Source organism: Acomys minous, assembly GCF_964271855.1.
Source record: "Acomys minous genome assembly, chromosome: 8".
In the NCBI taxonomy this organism is placed as follows: Eukaryota; Metazoa; Chordata; class Mammalia; order Rodentia; family Muridae; genus Acomys; species Acomys minous.
The window spans coordinates 62,600,593-62,622,862 of NC_140489.1; positions in this window are offsets into that span (position 1 = coordinate 62,600,593).

The following is a 22,270-nucleotide window of genomic DNA, read 5'->3' on the forward strand; positions in this document are numbered from 1 at the left end:
AGGCATTGATTGCTATCTCTCATAAAAGGTCTGGCTGGAAGGAGTTAGAAATGTTGACACAAATGAGGCTAGTGTCTCTGTGTTGAGTCCTTTCTGTCACCTGAGATAGTGGGCAGGTTGTATCTGGACACACTCCCTCAGGTTCTGTAGCCTGCCAGAAAACCACAATCACAGCACTCAGACTGTCTCTCATCCTCAGACCCCTGCCTTCCTAGGGGGTCTGTGACAAGAAGCCAGCTATGCTCAGACTCATCCTAAAGTGTGAATATATGCGAGTCATCAGTAGTGATGAATAACCACAGGGCACATTTTAGGACACTTACTTTACTGAGAGGAGATTTGCAAAGACAATGGCAGCCGAGACAACTCTACCCTTTAAAGGCCCCAGAATCCATAAGATGACCAGAAAAATGCCTAAGGATTTATTGAGGAGAGGCCTTCCCAAGACACAGTCCAGAACATTCTTGAGACTTCTCTCTATAGAGACAGTGGATGAGGTTCCCAAGCACAGTCTTCCATGCTTTTCCACGAGTATTCTTCTTCTCAGGTTCATTTCCAGGCAGGGTGGGTCTCATGGGAGAGTGAGAAAAAAATGGCTTTATTTCCAATCTCTTCTTTCAAACCTGCAGGATCTATTTCCTGGGGGGGAGCAATTGGCTACAGTATATTTCCATCAATCAATTTTAAGGGGAGATTCCCTTTAAAAAAATTTTTTAAAGAAGGCAAGCTCTTGTTTTTCCATTTTCCTGTCGCTGTCTAGTCAGAATGATGCAGAAATAAAATAACTGAAACCTCCACGGTTTGCAATGACCCTGTGGGCAGTGCCGCCTTCAGCCTGGGCCCAGTGAGTCTATTTGCACAGCTGATTTGAGATGAAAAGTGACCTTGGTGTGAACAAGCTGTACCCTTTGCCCTGGTGAATATTTTCTGAGCTGAGTTTGACTGGCCTCGAAATTCTTCACAAATTCAAGAGGGAAGGCATTAGGCTTCTAAACAGCCTGGATTGGGTTTCCATAGTAGCTTGGTCAGACAACAGACCTTTTCCCAAGAGTTAGGCAGAGCTTGTCAATAATGCTGGTGTGAAAACAAAGCCAACAATGGGGGTCTTGTTCGGTTTAAGCTGAGTCATGAAAATCATGTGCTAAAACCATCTTTGGGGAAAGATCTGATTGGTAAAACAACAGCTACTCAAGTTGGAAGGAGTTTTTTAAAAGGAAACGTTAGCCTCTGAATTCTGAAAAGCATTCAAGGCAGTGAGAGACTTAGAAAAAAAAATGTGACACCACACTTCTCAACCTCATAAACCAACTTAAAAACGAACTCATTACCATGATTTATAGCAGGGACCAGTCTTTTAAGTCCCAATGGACAATCTGTCTGGCATCACAGTCCCGTTTGTATGATTCATTTTTTTAAAAAGGCAGTCTTGCCAGACCATTAAAAAGTAGAACAATTAATTACTTTTATGATAGTTGGTTGCCTCCTGGCCCCCAGCTTTTCCTTTCATGGCAAACATTAGCACTTATGTAGTAAAGCCTCATATTTCTGCCACAGCATGCCAGAATATTCTCTGTACATAGGCACAGAACATCCAGAACCTGGAAAAATGCAGCTCTTATTCCACTGGATAGTTCCAATTTAATACTATTCTGACCCGGTGTTGACAACAGTCTTGTCTTCTACTCTAGGATTGTCCAGACTGGTCTGCGCTGCCATTACACCAAATGCCACCATTCACACCCCCCCACCCCCCACCACCCACCCCCACACATACAGTGAGAGCGCTGAGGACAAAGCTGTTTTCAGTGGTACTCCTTAGGAGATGGGGGGTGGCTATAGAGTAGAAGAGGAGCTTCTAGGAGGCTCCTGAGTCCCCTACCTTCAAAGGACAGCCAGGCGCTATGCAAGTCCCAGCCAGGCGCTATGCAAGTCCCAGCCAGGCGCTATGCAAGTCCCAGCCAGACTGGCTTTCGTTTCTTCCCCATCTTCCTTCTTCACAATTTACTTTCCAATTACAGAGAAAGTGGGAAGTTGTATCTCTCTTCAGAGGTCCTATTGTTTAGTCTAATTATTATGGCAACAATTGCTGGGTGGATTTTCACTCTTGGATGTTGTGCCACAACGAAGAATCAAATCCTCTTATGAATATGATCTCATTAGTTTACATACTGATATTCTGAGATAAAGTCAGGACTGAGACCTTCAATACTGTCTCTATAGATTGGAGAAATGAAGCAAGATGTTAGGGCGCCACGAAGGAGTTAGCCAAGCTAGAATTAAGAGCCACCATTGTGATCCTCACTTAGTGCTGGTGTGACCCTAACTAAAATGGCTCTGCCTCCGATAAGTGTAAAAGTAGTTCAGAAGGATTAGCCAAGGAGATGTGAAAATATAACTAACTCCATGGGTTTTTAAACAGTGTGCATTTGTAAGTTTTAACTCAGCTCTTTGCCGGCCCTAACAGAGAAAGCTATGACAGTCAGCTTCCTACTGCTGTGAAAATATGCTCAAAAAAGTAATTTATAAGAAAATACTTCCTTATTTTTTCAGAGGTTTCACTGTGGTCACTTGGACCCAGTGCCTTCGGTGTGTGGGGAGGTGGGGTTTCATGGCCAAAGAATTCAGTCAAACAAAGCTGCTTACCACATGGCAGCCAGAAAACACACATACACACACACACACACATACACACACACACACACACACACACACACACACACACACACACACACACTGCCGGGGAAGAGAAGGGTTGGAGACACAGCATACCCTTCAAAGGGAGACTCAGCAGAGGCATGCTTCCTCTAGTTAGGCCCCACCCCTTCAGGTTTCACCGCCTCTCATTACATATTAACGACCTTGAGACCCAAGCACATCTCAGAGGTCCCACCTGTGAGTATTTGGGGAAATATTTCATGTCCAAACCATAACTAAAAACAAGAAAATGAGACATATAAGGCCTGAAAACTGAAGAAGGACAGGAGAGTCCAGCACTCACACAGGAGGCAATTAGAGAGACAAAGGGGGTGGGGGGGGGTAGAATGCAAGTTAAAGTAAGAGGGGCTTTGTTGTTTGGCTGATAGGTTAGTTGATTTTTTGTTTTGTTTTGGTTTGTTTTGGTTTGGTTGTTTGTTTATTTTACAAAGAGTGTATGATATGGACTCCCAAGAGTACTTCCGGGGCATCTGTGTCTTGGGTCATTCCTGTGTCAGCTGCATTCACAGCACCTCTCCTCACAGGGCAGCCTTGCCTTAGAGCCTGCGCTTCTGAAAAGGCTGAGCTAGGGGTGGGCTGAGGAGTAGCTACTGAAACTGTACCACATAAGATGGGAATTACTGAAAGATATAGTAGACACTTCTCAGGATTAAAATTAGAAGCCCTATGAAATTTTAATGGGGCTCTATTTAGAACTCTGCATTTTCTGCTGCTTCTAGGGCATCTCTGTTGCGTTCCGCATGCACAGTGAACTCTACAGGTTGCTCCCAATGATTATGTCTTTCCTATAGCCACAACCACTTACAACTTTGGCTCGCTCTAAAGTCTACTCCATTGCCAACTCTGCATGCTTTTGTAGCTAAACATCAATTACCATCTGAACACAATTACTGAGCCTCTTAATTCAGGTTATTGGAAGGAAATTATGTTGTCTAAGCCCTGGCTAGGGATGGGTTCCTTGTGAGTCAGCTGTCTAATGCTGGTGCAGGTTCTGTGACTCCGTGGTGGAAAGATCACGTGTGATGCAGGGATGACCCCGTGGCTATAGAGATCATGTGTGATGCAGAGATGACCCTGTGGATATAGATAGGTGAATTATGATATTATAGAATTTAAAGCCATGACTAAAGATCACAAAGAATTATATTTTTCTTTATAGAAGTTAAGTCCTTCCCAGCACTCGAGAGGCAGAGGCAGGTGCATCGCTGTGAGTTCGAGGCCAGCCTGTTCTACAAAGTGAGTTCAGGACAGCCAAGGTTACACAGAGAAACCTTGTCTCAAAAAACCAAGGAGAAGAATAAGGAGGAAGAGGAGAAAGAGGAGGAAGAGGAGGAAGAGGAAGAGGAGGAAAAGGAGGAGGAGGAGGAGGAAAAAGAAGAAGAAGAAGAAGAAAGTTTAGTCTTACTGCAAGTAAGCATTTGTCCTTTCAAAATAACTTTCAGATATATTTAGCGATTTCAGTTTTCTGCAATGTCAAGACAGCTGATACTTGAATTACACTGGCATTGAAATAAACTAAAACACTAAATGAAACATATGAAACAACAATTTTAAGGACTTGAATGGGCACCACAAGACCATAACTACCAACATACGAGAAGAGAAGCTGCACCGACTTTCCTCCTAGGACCCATTCCTGTCATGGCATAGGGACATGAAGGCAGGCAGAGATTATAGTTCTGACTGATAAATGGTCGAGCTTTTGATTCCAGGGACAAAACAAGTGCCTGTGCAGAGCGACACGCCAAGGACAAGGTGGGTTTCACCCTGTGCCCTGGGTAAGGGCTGAGAGGCACCTTCTCAGAGCAAGTCTTCTTGAGACTTAGCAGAAATTGATGGCTGCAGGGGTGTGGTCCCAGAGGTTACATGAGGTTAAATGATCCCAGGAGATGGTACATGTTCCCAGGAGTTGGTACATGATCCCAGGAGATGGTACATGATCCCAGGAGATGGTACATGATCCCAGGAGATGGTACATGATCCCAGGAGATGGTACACGATCCCAGGAGATGGTACAGTAATGGCCCAGGACTCACCTGACACCACAGTAAAACCCTTCTTGGCAATAGTCTCTGCATTAGAAATGAGAACTCTAGGAATAAAGACCGTGTCCCACAAGTCACAGCCAGAATAAATCAGCCCTAACAAGCAGAGAACTGGGCCTGATGGGTTGAGAAAGGATGTTCCTGGTCACAGCTGGCATGCTTCACATGCCACACAGAGAACAGTCCTGGGTTCCTGTCAGACATAATGTCTAGGCCGCTGTGAAGTAATACAAGGTAGATGGAAAATTAAGACCCAGATGAAAACAGTGAGGGGCAGGGGAGGGTAAGACAACTTGAGTATTGAAATGATTAGATAAAGACTGACAAGTAGATACTACAAATACATTTGATGGCCTAAGTGGAAGATGGGCAAAATGAATAAACAGATGTGCAGTCTCAGAACAGAAATGGAACATGTTAAAAAAAAAAAAAAAGAAGGAAATCCCTAAAGTGCAAGTATAATTATAAGGTGAAACATTTACTAGCTTGGTTCAGCCGAAGATTAGTTGCTGTAGACGATCGGACTAGTCACCTTGAAGAAAGGTGGAAATCATCCAAGCTGAAGGTAAGTTTTGTCATTGTTGTTGTTGTTGTTGTTGTTTTAATGAAAAAAAAAAAGCTCAGTGAATGGGACAATTCTGTGGTCTAAGATATATGGAATTCCACAAGGAATGAAAAGAAAGAACTGAGCAGGAAAAGGTGTTTGAAAAATACCAGCCCAAATTCGCCAAATGTAGTGAACCACAGACTGAAGAAACTCAGTAAGCTGCCAGTCCCAAGAGTAAGGAGAGTAAATATGTTTAGGAACATCATAGCCAAGCTAAAAACCAAGCACAAAAAGAAAAGAAAAGAAAAACAGTAATAAAATCAAAGCAAAAGGAGATAGGTGAGGTGGCTCTCTAGGTAAGAACACTGGCTGTTCAGGGAACCCAGGTTTAATTCCTAGCACCGACATGGCAGCAGCTCATCCACGTGCATTTCTGGAAAATCTGGCTCCCTCTTCTGGCCTTTGCTGGCACTGCACACATGGTGCACAGACACACATGCAGACCAAACACTCACCTATCTGAAGTTAATTACTTCGTGTTTTGTTTTGTTTTGTTTTAAAGAGAAACCCTAGCCAGGCATAGTGATGCACACCTTTAATCCCAGCACTCAAGGAGACAGAGGGAAGCAAATCTCTGTGAGTTTGAGGCCATCCTGGTCTACAAATTGAGTTCCAGGACAGCCAGGGCTGTTATACAGAGAAACCTTGTCTTGAAAAAGACAAGAAGAGAAGAACCCTAAAATTAATATTTTTAAAAAGCAAAACAAAAACAGATAACAGATAAACAAAACAAAATCCCCAGAAACATTTCTATTGTAGTCTGAATGTTTGTGTTCCCTCCAAAATTCCTGTTTAACCATGGTTAGCTTTGGATATGTCAAAAAAAAAAAAAGATTAGAGAAGGAGAGGTAAGAACTACAAACTAATGTCCTTAAAGTACTAAAGGAGTTAAACACTTTCAACTCAGAATTCAAGAAAAATATTCTTCATAAATTGAGGTAGAAATAAATCTTTAAAAAAAATAAATCTAGCAAATAAAAGTTGTGAAAATTTGAGACCAGATTTCTTCTAAGAAAGACTAAAGAATAAAGCTTGAGAGAAATGAAAACTTAAATATGTAGGGGTGCTACTAATTATACATACGGGGTAAAGAACGTTAGCCACTTTAACTTTTCAATTCATCTGAAAGGCTAAGGAAGGTTAAGGCAGGGCCGGAGGGGAAGGGCGCTTGCGGCTGAGTCTGGTGACCTGAGCTGGATCTCTGGGCCTCACATAGTAGAAGAGAAAAACCTGAGTTCTGCAAGTTGTCCTCTGACCCCTATAAAAGTGTTGTCGTATGCACACACGCACTCACAAACACACACACACACAAACACACACACTCAATCAATCAATAACGTTTTAAAAAGGAATGTGAAAGTCAAAATAACAATTTTAGCATAGGGCTTATCTCCTAAGTAGTTATGAAAATATATCATACGTAGGCCCAAAAATGGCATGAGAGTAACAAGATAAAAAATGGAATTTTTACTGGCTGAGCTTCTCATATTTTAAATGAAGCTATACCATGATACTCCATACATGTTGCAATAAATTAAGAATTCATAGCCAGCCATGGTAGCAGTACCTTTAATGCCAGCACTGAGGAGGTCTGGTAGGCAGATCTCTGTGAGGTTGTGGCCAGCCTGGCCTGCATTGTAATTTCCAGGCCACCAGAGCTACATAGCGAGACTCTGTCTCAAGAAAAAAAAAATTACAACAAAATTAACATTGTAATTTTTCAATTTCTAGAGAGGTTGTTAAGCCATACACAAACAACAACAGTGCACACGCACACAAAGCTGAAAGGTCAGTAGAATAATTAAAATGGAGTACTGAAGAGTACTCCAGCAGCTTAAAAGAAGGCAGGAAAAGCGTAGGAAAAAACGAGATGGGTGATTGGCATTATGCTGTGCTTATGTTGGATGTCAAGGAGACTGTTCTAATTAAAGGGCAGACATTAAAAAGTGAGCCCCAAGCCCTGCTTAGAAGGGATCACCTGACCTTCAAGAGCAGAGATGGGCAGAAGTGAAATGATGGAGAAACATCCATTGTAACGGTGAAGGGGGGGACACTGGGGACACTGAGGACACTGGGGACTGGGTCCGCTGTGGGAAGGGGGGGACACTGAGGACACTGGGGACTTATCAGACAAGGTATGGAGATTAAAAACGATGTTTCTTTTAGTTAAAAAAAAAGTGTCACTGATCAGAAAAACAGAAATCCTCAACTTTAACCATCTAATTACAGGAAGTCAAAAATGCATGAAGCTGTGGTTAGCAGAAGTAGGGACCGAGGCGGATCATCAGAGCTGGAAATGCCAGTGCTCTCCCAGTAACTGACAAAAGTTGGCGAACCAGGAGGGTGAGGGATCTAACAGCACAACTTGAGTCAACTGTTGCTGGCTAGGCATGCAGTTTGCAGGGAGACTGTCTCCTCAGCGTGTGCAAGGCCCGGGTTCAATCCCCAGAACCCTAAAACTACACACAATGGAAGAATAAAGAGTCTCTTCATGTGCTCAGTGTTTACCCAGAGAAGGCGGCACAATGAACCCATAAATAAATTAATTAAATACATTTAAAACTAAAAATACATTAAAAAGCATGCTCCTTAAACACAATGGAAACATAAAAAGAACAACACGTGTGACATGGTCAAATGTTGTGAAATGAAACAGAAGGCTTTAAATAACTCCTAAGTTGAAGGAGTCACTAGGGAAATTAGAAAATATTCCCAGTTGAATAACAGTGATGTGCAACATAGGGAAATGTGTGTGACACAACTACACCAGAAGAAAATATAGTCCTTGATAATTAGCTTATATTGAAAAAGAGAAATTAATCTCCTTAAATTTTCCTAAATTTCAAGATCTGTTTTCACCTTGTAAACCTAGAAAAATAGGAAAAAATTAAACCCAAATAACACAAAACAAAGAAATAAGAGACATAACAAAACTCAATAAAATAGAACAAAGTAACTATTGAGAAAAATGACCAAGGGGAATAAGAGGAAATAAAAGCAATTAACATGGAGGGAAAGAGGGTGGCATCACAAGTCTAGTGCACATTAAGACGCAGCAGGATGGTATTCTGAAATGTTCACACTAAAAAGCTTAACAAATTAAAAGTCCTAGAGAAATTCCTTGAAAAACTTAAACCATAAAAAAAAAAGAAAAGAAAAGAAAGAAAGAAAGAAAGAAAAGAAAAGAGAAAATCAGATAGTTTGATTCCCATTAAAGAAATGTATTTTGATTCCCATAGTGGTAGCATGAGTTTGCACTCCCATCAGCAATGGAGTAGTGTTCCCCTTCTCCACATCCTTGCCAGCTTGTATGGCCCTTGAGTGTTTTTTTATCTTAGCCATTCTGAAGGGTGTAAGATGGAATCTTAAAGTCATTTTGATTTGCATTTCCCTGATGACTAAGGATATTGAGCACTTCTTTAAGAGTTCCTTGGCCATTAGAATTGTCTCTGCTGAGAATTTTATTTAGCTCTGTACCCCATTTTTAAATTTACATTATTTGTTTTGTTACTGTTTAATTTCTTGAGTTCTTTATATATTTTGGATATTAGCCTTCTGTTGGATGTAGGGTTGGTGATGATCTTTTCCCAACCTGTAGGCTGCCATTTTGTTCTATTGACAGTGTCCTTGGCCTTACAAAAGCTTTTCAGTTTCATGGGGTCCCATTTATTAATTGTTGATTTTAATGCCTGCACTTTTGGTGTTCAGTTCAGGAAGTTGTTTCCTGTGTCAGTGAGTTCAAGGCTCTTCCCTGATGCTCTCTTTTAATAGATTTAGTGTATCTGGTTTTATGTTAAAGTCTTTGGTTGGAGTCAACACTTGGAGTTGAGTTTGGATCTATTTGCATTTTCTACATGGCGACATCTAGCTAGACCAGCACCATTTGTTGAAGATGCTGTCTCTTTTTTATTGTATGCTAAGTGATGACACTGCCCACAGAGGGCTGGGTCCTTCTATACTGGCTAGTGAGCAAGAAAATTCCACACAGGTGTGGCCATAGGCCAATCTGGTGGAGATAGTTCTTTTTGTTTTTGTTTTTGAGACAGGATTTCTCTGTGTAGCCTTGGCTGTACTAGACTCCTTTTGTAGACCAGGCTGGTCTTGAACTCATAAAGATCTGCCTGCTTCTGCCTTCCAAGTGCTGGGATTAAAAGTGTATGCCACCATGCCCAGATGGATATAATTCCTAAATGAGGTAGGTTCCCTCTTCCCAGGTGTATTAAGTTGACAACCAAGATTAGCTACCACAATCATGGAATGGGGTAAACTTAGGGTATTGATCTTGAGCGGTGCCTGGAGGTACAACCTCATATGGACCTAAACTCATATTTCCCTTTCAAGGAAAAAGAACACTGAGAGATTCCATTTTGTGCTGTAACTATCCTGGAAATGACATGAATGGGAAGTTGACAACAAGAAAGGTGAGGGATGGGATAGCTGCATGGTCTTCTCTGAATGGACAAAGGAAGCAAAGTCATTTGTGCCTCTTGTGAAGGCTCAGAAAAGGACGCTTTCAGCAGAGGAGTATTTTAACCGTGGTTACAATGACACTTCTTATGTAGCACAAGTTTCTCCTTTCCCCTAAAGAGCTCTTGGACAAAGTGGTCATAGTAGAGGTAAGAAGATTGCATGGGATCAGCAACCTGAACTTCTAGTCCCCAAGGTTAGTCTGGACATAGCTAATGTTGAGCATCTGACTGGCCACAGCAGAGACCTGAAATCGAGTCATTAATATGCGCTGTGCCCTGAAGTGATTAATGAGCTACTTTGTTACATGGACCACCTCCACCATGGAGAGGTCAGTGCTCCTTCCTGAAATCAGTACTTACTGTGGTAATGGGTATGTGGGTTTTATACAATGTCTATAATAAACCTACCACTCATAAGCTTACCAGAGGCCTCATTCATCATTGTGGTATTTGTAGTGGAAACTTCTAGTGTCTTAAAAACTCAGTTATGTTATGTAAACATGTTTTTGTTTTAATCCCAGGTGTGGGATATGGGGCTGATTCAGATTGTCCACAGCAGCAAGCTTTATGCCTTGTGCAGGCTCTGACAGGGGCCCTTTGCCAGCTGCAGATTGCTTAATTCTGAGGACTCAGGAGAGGGAATAAATTCCAGAGCCCAGAGAGAGAGAAAAGAGGAGGCTCCAGGAAAGAAGAGGAAGGCTGCTGCTCCTGGTTGCTATTGTTGCCATTTGACAACAGGAAGAAGGTGAAGATATCCTGAAACAAATATTGCATTTGCCCCCAAGGAACTCTGTAAAAGTAACTTTTATTCTCCTGATTCAATTGTTGTCTGGAAGGCTTACTGCCTCCTTCTGCTAACCTAGGCCTAGAATGTTTTTAGCCTGAGACTTACTGCTTAATAAGCTCACTCTTGTCCTTTCTGAGCTCTGGGCTGGGTTCAAACTCTTCTCCCAGCTGACTTATTCAATCTGGCTTCTCTCGGCCTGGAATTGCTCTGCTTGACCTCAAACTAACTCAGCAATCTGCTCTAATCTTCTGGCTTCTTCTCATTTTCTGGCTCATTCAGTCTTCACCTGAGTTCTATCTATCTATCTATCTATCTATCTATCTATCTATCTATCTATCTATTACTATCCTGGTAAAACTGCCTCCTCTCTCTGTGAAACTGCCTCTTAAGTGGCTTCCCTTTCCTCGCTCTTGTAAGAGTTGGACATAGCCTATTCTGTCAAGTCTTCTCCAATTCACCACCTTTTCTGCCACTCAATTAGACATCACTTTCAAACATGGGTGCTTTCTTCTACAAAATAACTTTACCTTTCTTTGGGATTAAAGGCATGTATCACCACACCTGACCTAAGCTTTTCTTTACCTGATACTTGCTCTATAGCAGGCTGGCCTTGAACTCAGATCTGCTTGCCTCTGTCTCCTGGATTAAAGGTGTGTTTGGATTCCAGTCAGGTCACACAGACATAGAAGATCTTTGGGAACTATGGCCCCTCTCCCCACTAACCTTTATTTTGTCTTATCTGGTGTTGGGGTGTTGGAAGGAATAAGGGGTAGAAAAGGGAGAAAAGGTTTTAAGAAACCCAAATAAAATAAAATAGAGTTTAAAGAGTAGCTCCTCATGTATTCCACACAGTATTGCCATCTGATCAAGGAACTCTCTTCACAGCCTCTGTTGTATGGCTACGGTATCAGGGCCGAGCGACACCCTACCATCCTCAAGGACAACAGAATGGTAAAATGGCCTTTGGGAATTCCTCCACAGCACAAGCTATCCAGTAGCTCACAGGAATGCAGCAATGTCCTGGAAAGAGCTACCAAATGCACCGAGCTGGCACAGAATGTATAATGCTCCTTCTAACACAGTTAGCATTCCTACACCTAGGATCAGTAAGAGGAGACGGGGAGAGCGTCACTCAAGTTTACCCCTACGTAACCACTAGAAAAACACCTGTTTCTCACCCTTATGACTGTAGCTCTGCTGGTCCAGAGCCTTTGGTTCTATTGAGACTAATCCCACCAAGAGACACACGATTCCAATGGAATAGAAATTATGACCAGCATCCTCATTCCTCCCAGTAAAGAGGCAAAGAAGAGGGATTACTGCACTGGCTGGGGGTGTTGGTCCTAGTTTTCAAGCAGAGATTGGGCTGGGACTGTACAAGGGCGTTTGTTAGGAAGTCCCTTAGGATGTTTCTGAGTAACACTGCTATAAAAATAAATGTTTGTGTCTTCCTAAATTTGAGTGTTCTAAGTCGCACCCCCTAACATGGAAGCATTTTGACGTGGTGCTTTTGAAAGAAAATGAGCTTGTTGGGGTTGAACTCTTATGGAATCAGTGAGCTCCCACGGGAGATGACTTCACGGGCCTCGTAAGCATAGAAGGTGCACTCATGGACAGACCAGGGAGAAGACCCCATTGCAATCGAACTGGTCAGCTTCTAGAGCTATAAAAAAATCTCCTCCTGTCTAAGCCACCCAACTTACAGTACTTTGTTTTAGGAACCCAAGCGAATTACAACTACTATTCTCTGAGATTAGTCAGTGGATGGAAAACTACACCAACCCAGTTTGAGCAATACTGCTAAGAGAGTGACAGCCCCATCTTTTCAAGGTATGAAAGAACAGGTCACCACACTAGGCCAGCTACCATGCTGGCTGCAACAAAGGGACTATGGAAATGGTGGCAAAAGGCAGTTGCAGATATCGACCTTGGCTATGCGACAACTTGTAGAAATAAGCACTGGGATTACTATGAGTAGTTCTTTCTTATTGTGTTTTAAACATTTTGTACAAAATCTTTTTGTTTTCTCCCCTCTGCTGTCCTTATATCACATAGCAGAGTTTTCTTGTCACAGTTAACTTACGTCACAGTGTGTAAGTTATAGATCATGCCAGGATCACATGCCAGGCCTTTGTACCCTCTCTGGCATGGAAGTTGGTGATCTGGATATACACAGGACCAGGGTACCATGCTATATGGAGTATGACTTCATGCTCGTCTCTGGATATTTAAGTGTGACATGAGGAAGTGGGCATGGGTGTAAGTGACAAGGGTTAGCCTGAGCTGACCAGTTTTATGCATCAGCTCCATTCACTCATCTAAGTTTTACTCTGGAGGCATTTTGTAGATATTAGTAACTACAACAAGTTGGTTTTAAGTAAAGAAGATTATCATCAATAATCTGAGTGGGTCTGACCCAGTCATGTGAAAAAGTAGTATTGTGGTTCTCTGAGAAAGTGAGTCTGGTGAACAGCCTCCAGCTGCGGCACAGGGCTCCTAGCCTGCCTTTCCTGGTGGCGCGTGAACACACACACACACACACACACACACACACACACACACACACACACACACGCGCGCGCGCGCTCTTTTTGCCCTTGGAACTTCAGCTGATATCGTCTCAGCTCCTTTTATAAAAGCAAAGAAAGTCAAAGGTCAGTATTTCCCATAAACATAAAAATTCATACTAAAAATTTAAGAACAATAATAATACATTCATGTCTGGAATGAAAGTTAGTGAAGTACTTGGAACCCAGTCATTGAAATTCATTGCTTTTGCACAATCAAAGAGGGGAAAAATACTGTTGTCTCGAGGGAACAGAATTGGCAGACTATATATTTGTATATGGCAAAAATTCTCAGTAAATGAAAACTAGAAGTGAGCTCTCCTTAGTATGGTAAAGAATATGTATAAAAATTACAACAAACATTACACTTAGCACCAAAATACTGGCTATTCCCTGGCTGAGGCTAAGACTTAGGCAAGGATGTATATCTCATTATTTGTAGCTATTGCTGAACATAGAGGCCATAACCAGTGTAATAAAACAAGAAAAGAAATAAGTATCATAAATATGTTTTTTTTATAAAAGATAAAACTGTCTTTCTTTACATATAGCATGCTTGCTTATGTCGAGTCGAGACTCTACTATTTAATAGCCTCGTGGTTTGAGGCTAAGTGTGCTTTATAATAGGCCTACACTGTAAAATGATGACACCAAGTTAGGAGAGTAGGATGAAATAACACACACATGTGCTCAGCACTATGTGGGGCTCAAGATGTGTTAGTGTTTGTAGGGGTGGTAACGTAAATGATTCTACTCTAACCATAATGTATATACTTATTGATTTGCAAACACTTATTACACATTTTATTTATGAATTTTTTTATATTTTCACTCATGAAGACTATGGGTTTGCAATTTTTCCCAGTTGTGTTTTGTAAAGTTTGAGTTTCAGGGTTTTCTGGTCTTATAAAAGGAGCTGGAAATGTATCAGCCAAAGTTGCATCAGAGAAAAAAACTCCAGGATGTATGTTGCAAATGTGTATGCTTGTAGGGAGACTGTTTTTCAGTCATTTATTTATTTAGTATACATCGTGGTCGTAGCCCTCTCACTCTTCTCCTCACATTTCCCATTCCCCCTGCCCTATTCCTCATAAAAGACGAGCCCCCCATCCACCCCAGCTCATCAAGTCACATCAGGACTGAGTTCGCCCTCTTCCCCTGTGGCCTGGCGAGGCAGTCCTGTCTGGGCACAATACATACTTTAATCTCCTTTAATCCACCAGCCAAGTTTGGGTCAGTTCTACCCTTGGGCTCATTTTATGAGAAACTGAAACAGAAAGGCTCAGTGGAAAGGTTTCACCCAGGTTTCACCACTCACAACTGGCTGGGTCGGAATATCATCCTAGGCCCCTATGTCCGTGACTTTCCACTGCTTCTCAGCTATGTACAAAAAAATAGCTTCCAGCTAACCTCAGCAGACTGTGTTTACTCTTTGTGTACAGATAAAATTAGTCAGTCACAAGCATCCACTCTAACAGCCCAAATTAACAGTGCACATGTGTGTCACATGGATCCAAACTGTTGCTGAGGGCTGAGGAAGGGAGGGCGGGAGTTCTCTCTTCATTCCAAGTGATTTGGATCAACACCAGCTCCCAAGATTCTGCTCCAGAGATAAACCAGGGCCTATAGTAGATGGAGTCTCACCAGACTCAATGTCTAGGTTTTTTTTTTGTTTGTTTGTTTTTTGTTTGTTTTTTTCTGGGAATAAAGGAGGCAGCAGGTAAGACATGACCTATATTGGAGCCTGTACAAAGTCACTCCGCATTACCTAACTGCTACACACAGGCCCAGAAGTGTTTCATTAACTACACACTTGCTGTAGATTCTATCTAGTTACCATAGAAACTTTGGAGGAAACGCTTGTTTTTAACCCTTGGACTAGGTTTGCTACCCAGCTCTATGGCTCTATTTAAAGATCCCCTTGTTATTTTAAATCTTCCCTTTCTGCTTGCTTGTTTTCTTTCCCTGCTAGACAGCTCTAGCAAAGTCATTCATGACCTTCAAACTGCCACTTATGTGATTTTTCAAGACATAGTCCCTGAAGGTGAGTGGCTGTAGCCAATGGTGCTTTGTATGTTTTTCAGTGAAATAGACTTTGGTTACTACAGATTTCTTTTTAAAGCTGAAGTTTCACTTCATCAAAACCAAAAATGAACTGTCTTGTTTCTATTCTCTCTGTCAAATAAACTTCCCATCCAGTCCTGGTCTTCGCAGGAGCCTCATGAGTCCTCACCCAACTCCCCAGAGAGTTTTTTGGTGGGAAGTGTCTGCTTTCTAGGAGCCATGAGTTTTCCTGTCTTCCCATCAGCCGTTTCCTCCTCGAGTTGCCGAACACAGCACTAAGCTGTGCTGGCCCCCACAGCTTTCCCTCCCCTGGAGTACACTCATCTCAGAGCACTTGACAGCCAGTGGGTCCCCAGGAAGTGGATTTATGCCTCCCACCCTACTAGGTGACATCTCTTGAACACTGTCCCTCTATTCTCCTGCCTGGTGTCCACTTGGCCCATATGGAAATTCTCGTCTGGTTGTGATTGATTTTGTTCTGCAGGAGAGAGGTGGGTGTTGGACAACTGGGTTGCATTTGTCGGGGTCATTCGGGGTCTGGCCCTGTACTGGTTTGGAGGGAAGGTTGAAGACCAGATGTTGAACATTCTAGAAGCTAAGAAATATAACCCGTGGAGTATAGAAGGATCGTTTCTGAGCGCTTTTGATGTTGGTCATAGGTGGAGTTGAGGTCAGGTACCTCAGCTGAAGGCAACTTCACATGAACAACATGATTCCCCTCAAAGACAGATCTAGTCTTCCAGAAAGAAAGTAGAGGTAGGGCCTCTGTGTCCAGGGCACACCTTCCATTCCAGTTGGCTTAACCCCTCAAAGTGAGGATACAAACTTGGCATAATAACCTACTGGAGGAGCCTGAAGCTGGGCACACCGCAGGAGGGCTGCCCATTCATGGTAGCGCTTCCGAGCTTACCCTGCCCAACCTCTGCATTATGTATCTCAGAGAAACGCCTAATATGGGAGGAAAAGGACCCACTGCAGCCTGCTCTGTTTTCTGTGGTTACCATCAAACCACTAAGGCACACCAGCTCATCATAAGACATTCCCTAGAGATGAAAGGACCTGTAGGTTTACAAGACAGGCTGTGTCTGCCTGCAAGGAAGCCCAAAGGTGAGCATTGTGGCCAACACTGTGGGTGAATACACCTGGCTCTAGGCTCTGGGTAAGTCCTAAAAGTGCTGACTAGGAGTTTCGATGCACGCTACAGACCCCTTGCTCTCACTTGAGACAGCTCTCACCTGTCTCTGACCACGCAGGCAAAGTCAGCACAGTGTAGGTGCCTTGTTAATGTGAACTAACTTTTCAGAACTAACTGTTTGCTGTGAATAATGGATTTCTTTTTTATAAATAACATCGTTATTGAGATATACTTCCTATCCAGTAGAAGACTCTCTGTTTTAAACTTTATCCTTTAGGGTAAGGGGTAGGTATGCTGTTAGAGCCCTTGCCAGCTCTGCTAAAGTGTATGAATCAGTGGATTTGGGTATTTGAAGAGCTGGGCAAGTATTACTTCTCTAATTTTAGAATATTTGTATCGCCCTACTCTAAAACATTCTGTAGCCATTAATCCCAACTTCTCACTGTCTTCTTCAAGTCCTCAGAAACCAAGTCTCTGTGTTCTGCTTCTGATCATAGATTTCTGAGCACCACCCAATGGCTGTAGGTACCTCTGCAAACACACACACACACACAAACACATACACATATACACACACATACATATACACAAACACATACACACACAAACACACACACATACACACACACACACACACACACACACACACACACACACACACACACACGAGCCAAGTTTCTAGCAGGACCATAGTCTCCAGAAAGCATCCCTGTGTTTTCCAGGTTCTAGCAAACCCAGTCTCGTCCTTCCTATTATTTAGAAGAACAGATGGCTGAAGCCTTCTCCAGGCCAAGGCTGTGGCTCTGTATTGCCAAACATACGGATGAGCACTGTAACTCAGCCCAGAATCACTATGAAAACAAATGTGAAATACCTGAACATCGCCAAAGAGACCCAGGCATTTCCCAGCTCTCACACCATGTCACAGCTGCATGGGTGACTCCTGACATAGTGACTCTTAGTGGAAATGGGTCTGGGCATGCCAGATCACTCAGGGGGTCAGGACCAGCCTGAGTGGGCAGCGCTAACAGCGGCAGAAGGGCTGGTTTCAGAGGAAGTTCCCAAGATGAAGGGGTGAGACTGGAGCCTGAGGCCTCAGGGCCAGAAAGCAGGCTGTTCAAGAGCGAGGTAGGCAGCTGAGCACTTCACATGAGGAGCCCGGGAAAGCAGCAGCGTGGAGCAGATGACTCTGAGACCTGCCGCCACCTAGCTTGGACCCGGCAGGCAGTTCGGGGGCTGGTGCTTGGAAGCATTGTAAAGGCACAGGGGATCTTCCGCGCTCTGGGCTGAGACTCGCTGATGGAACACAACTGGGAGGATGTAGATCTTCCTGTAGCCGCTTAGCCTCTTTAGAAAATGAAAATGAGTGAGGAAAACACTTCTATTTCCAAGGACATCATAGCAGCTTCCCTTGGAGGGAACGCTTCATGACACAGCTATAGGACTTGTTAGCATGTGGCTTTTCCAGCCCAGAACATGAGCTTTTGCAAAGAGAGTCTGTGTCATCTCATTTTTATATGCTCGGCATATAGTAATTACCAGTAAAGCCTTATTTATTGGGTGAAAATGTTCAAGTACCTATTTCTAATATTTTTCCACAGAACTCTGTAACATTTAAAAAAAAAAGTATCCTTTCTCTAAAAATCACTGTATTACGAAGGGCAGTTAAAATGGAGTGTAAATGTGTACTTTTAAGTGTGCTATTCTTATCAGGGGGAGAAATGGTGCTATGCAATGCATCCAAGAGGAAAATCTGTGAACTGAATAAAGATTTTTAAAGCTGTAAAACACTTGATCTAAGTAAGACTATAGAGCCAGGCTGTTAGCACAGTTACAGAGGCTCCAAATACCTGCAATGCATGTCAGCCCCGCCCCCGCTCCCCCGCCCCCCCCCACCCCCCCACCCCCACCTTCCGCACCTAGAAAGGATGTTGTCAATCATGGCAGGGTGTTTCTACCAAATCCAGGCTTCGCTTTAGACTCACCACTAGCATTGTGTCATAGGGCTGTCCCTGTGTGGTTGGTGAGGAAACATACATAGTAATTTATCAGCCCCCAGGAAGGACAGGGTCATGAAAACCCATGAGGTCATCTTGGGGGAAAGGGGCACTTGAGAAGAGCCTACCAGACAGACTGTTGTCTGCACGTAGAGCGACTTCATTCTAACTCAAGGACCATCATTCAGGCTGGACCTGAGGTCCAAGCAGGCAAAGGTCCCACTTACCAAGAGACTCAAGGACCTTAGACAGCCAGAGCCTAAAAATCAGGTGACCCAACGAAGCCAATTATTTCTAAACCTGAGTGTGGAGGAGGAGGCAGTTAGCTGAAGGGGACATAAATAGTATTCATTTCTTACCAGCTGGGTGAATAATTGCATCTTCCCAGGAAACCTGCCTCGGAGACAAGCTGCCTACTCCTGAGGATGTGCTGCCCATGCAGAAACACAGGTGGATACAGTTTGATAGTACTAGCTGCATCCGCCCCTGTGACAGCGGGGAGGATAGGCCTCAAGATGAAGGCTTCCTGTATGAGCGCTGGGAAAGCAGATTTAAGGAGAGGTCTTTCTCCTCCTGACTTCCAAGGAGACATCAGAATATTACAGCCATGTGCTACCTAGCATTTTAGGAAGCAGCAGACAGCACACAAGATGGTGGTCCCGGAGACTCTCTCACCTAGGGACGCTGCAGCTGTCTTACTTTGTGTGAATATATGCTGCGATGTCCACAGGGTTGTTAAAAATCTAGCGGTGTACTTCTCCTAACCGATGATTCAGCCTTAAAGATTGGCCTTCCTTCGACCTTCTGTGTGAACCTGGAATGTTTACACCTGTCTTCAGCGTGGCTCTGGGGGACTTGCAGTTTCAGTTTTCTTTTGAGGTAGAGGAATTGAAAGCCAGTCAGGCTACATGACTGCTCCTCTGATGTACACTGAGCCAGCTGGGATCAGAACACGAGCTCTCTTTGTTCAAGACGCTAATCCCACTGAACAGCGCTAACTGGCCTAGGCTGACGGTAGAAAGGCTGCTACATCCTTGAACGTCTGAATGCCTAACAGTGACATCATTGTAACCAGCACAGGCCTGAAGAGAAGTGGGTACGAACTGCCATGTGTCTAATTTTTATGGCATTTTGCCTCTGAGAGCTAGAAGTATCTTCTTGCCTTGCAACAAAGGGACTTGATAAATGAAAGCATTTAGTGTTCATACATCTTTCCTATACTATTTGATTAATACTGTTTGAATAAGCATCAGAAGACCCACTCTATGGGGCCTGGGCATGGTGTACACACTGCTGCCTCCAGCTAGGGCAAGGGAAACACTCAGAAAGTGGGGGTAGGCCCACTGACACCCCCCCCCAAGACCCTGACTTGTAAATGGAGACACAGACATGTGCCACACACTCAGGGCTGCCTTGAAGCTTACTTCAGATGGCATATATCTTCAAGAGAGCTACAATGTTTTGCTGGGAGATCACAATAGCACGAAAGTCTGTTGGGCAATGGGGATTAAGGTAAGACTAAGAGGAAGCCAAGCCACTATGGTGACAGCCATCACTGCCATTAGGGAATGCTCCAAAAAGCCAGCTAGGCTGGTTGCTTTATGAATCCCCTTTCTGGCTCAGAGCCCACTCCCAACCTCCTCTCCTTCTCCACGAGGTTGGGACCCACCCCATAGCTAGGCTCAGCCTCTGGCAGCTTCTGTAGCCACGTCCTCCAGCTTGCCAGGAGGTCAGATCCAAAGCACTATTGCAACAGCAATAGCAAGGCTGAGCAAACAGCCCGAAAATGATGGTGAAAAACTGAACTATGGAAGCAGGCAGCCTATCCGAGAATGACACCAGAATCATGTCATTGATGCACAAGGCTCCATTCATGACAATGAGGCTCCAGGTTCCCCCAGAACAGAAGCTGAGCCGGCAGTGCTGGTTTGAGGGTCACCAGTACAGTTGCCCTCCCAGCACAGTTTTTCCAAAAGTGATGACTTTTGTGTTAAGGTGAAGATTGCTAAGACTATGAGGAAAAGCCATTGGGAGCTGGAGAAATGGCTCAATGGTTAAAAGGACTTTCTGCTCATTAAGAGAATTTGAGTTCAGATCCTAGCATCCACAGTGCGTGGCTCACAAATGCCTGTAACTCCAGCCCCAAGGAACCCAATGCCCTTTTCTGGCCTCTTCAGGTACCTGCACATACATATACATACAAACACAGACATAAGCACATGCAGGCACACATACATGCATGCTCTCTTACACACACACAAGCACAGCATGCCAGACAATAATAAACAAAAAATAAAAACTATTGGGGAAAACTGTGAAGGCAGAACTGTAAAGCCTTAGAGATGGCTCCCAAGAGCTGGCATATTAAAAATAAATAAATAAAGTTGGATGTGGTGGTGCATACCTTTAATCTCAGCACACGAGGAGGCAGAGGCAGGCCGGTCTTTGTGAGTTTGAAGCCAACCTGGTCTACAGAGTGAGTTCCAGACAGCCAGGGCTGCTGCACAGAGAAACCCTGTCTTGAAAAACCAAAATAAAAACAGTAGCAACAACAACAATAACAACAACAAATATTTTTATACACCCTCTAGTGAAGTTATCCCTCCTTCTCTTTTTTAAAAAAACTTACTTATTTACTACTATGTATACAGTGCTCTATCTACCTGCATGTACACCTGCAGGCCAGAAGAGGGCATCATATCACATTGTAGATGGCTGTGAACCACCATGTGACTGCTGGGAATTGAACTCAGGACCTCAGTGCTCTTAACCACTGAGCCATCTCTCCAGCCCTATCGCTCCTTTTCAAAGAGACTGGTCTTATACTCAGGCCAAAAGGAATTCAAAGGTCTGTAAGGCAGAAAGAGTTTAGTGACCCCTAAGCCACTGACTTACTTAGTGTTTCAACTGGCCAAATATACCTGAGATAAACAACTTAAGAGAGGAAGGGCTTATTTTAGTTCATGGTCTCAGAACTTTTGGTCCATGGCTCCATTGCTCTTAGGAGTGTTCTCTGAGTCACCATTTCTTAAGATAAGACCCTGAGTGCACTGGCTCAGGGCACCAGGAAAAGGAAAGGACAGAGTTTGCAGCAAGGCAGAGAATGCCAAGCCCAAAGGACAGGTACAAAAAAGCTGCTCATCTCACAGCGGCCGGGAAGCAGAGAGGGTAGCAGGTAGGGCCCGGGGACAAGAAATAACCGTCCAAGGCTCCTGTACTTGCTGTGACTTACTCCCTTCAACTAGTCTTAATTCCTAATAGCCCATCCAGCTATGAACTCATCAACGGGTCCATCCACCAACTAGGAAGCAGGGCTTGGGCACATGAGCTTGGAGGATATTTCAATCCAAACTGTGACTGATGCCTACCTGGAATATAACACAGATACCAAAGTGAGCAAGTGGCATCTGTGACTGAGGCCTACCTGGAATATAACGCTGATACTAAAGGGAGCAGGTGGCACCTGTGCTGGAGAAGCAGCTGCCTGGGGAGTGAGCAGAAAGCCCAGAGGAACCCAGGCCTAGGGAAGACAAGGGGGTCAGCACAGCAGAAGGACCTTTGTCATCAAGCCTCCCGCCTTCCCTGCCACCCTGTGGTAGCCACACGCTCCCTGAAACTTGCAGCTCGGGCTTTTAAAGTGCATCTCTGGCAGAGAGCAGACTGCCACTTCCTCAAACTGTCTTCCGTCTTCACCATTTCTCCTCACTCGTTCATCCCTTAGCTAGATTACCCCACCTCATTCCCAGCCTTCAATAAAAGCACTGAAGTCTCTTATTCAGAGTCTATACTGATGTCCTGCTAGGCAGTATCTGAAGGTCAGACCTGTACAACTGGCTTCTCGAATCTTCCAAATAACCCAGCCGAACTTCTGGGGTTCGTGGGCA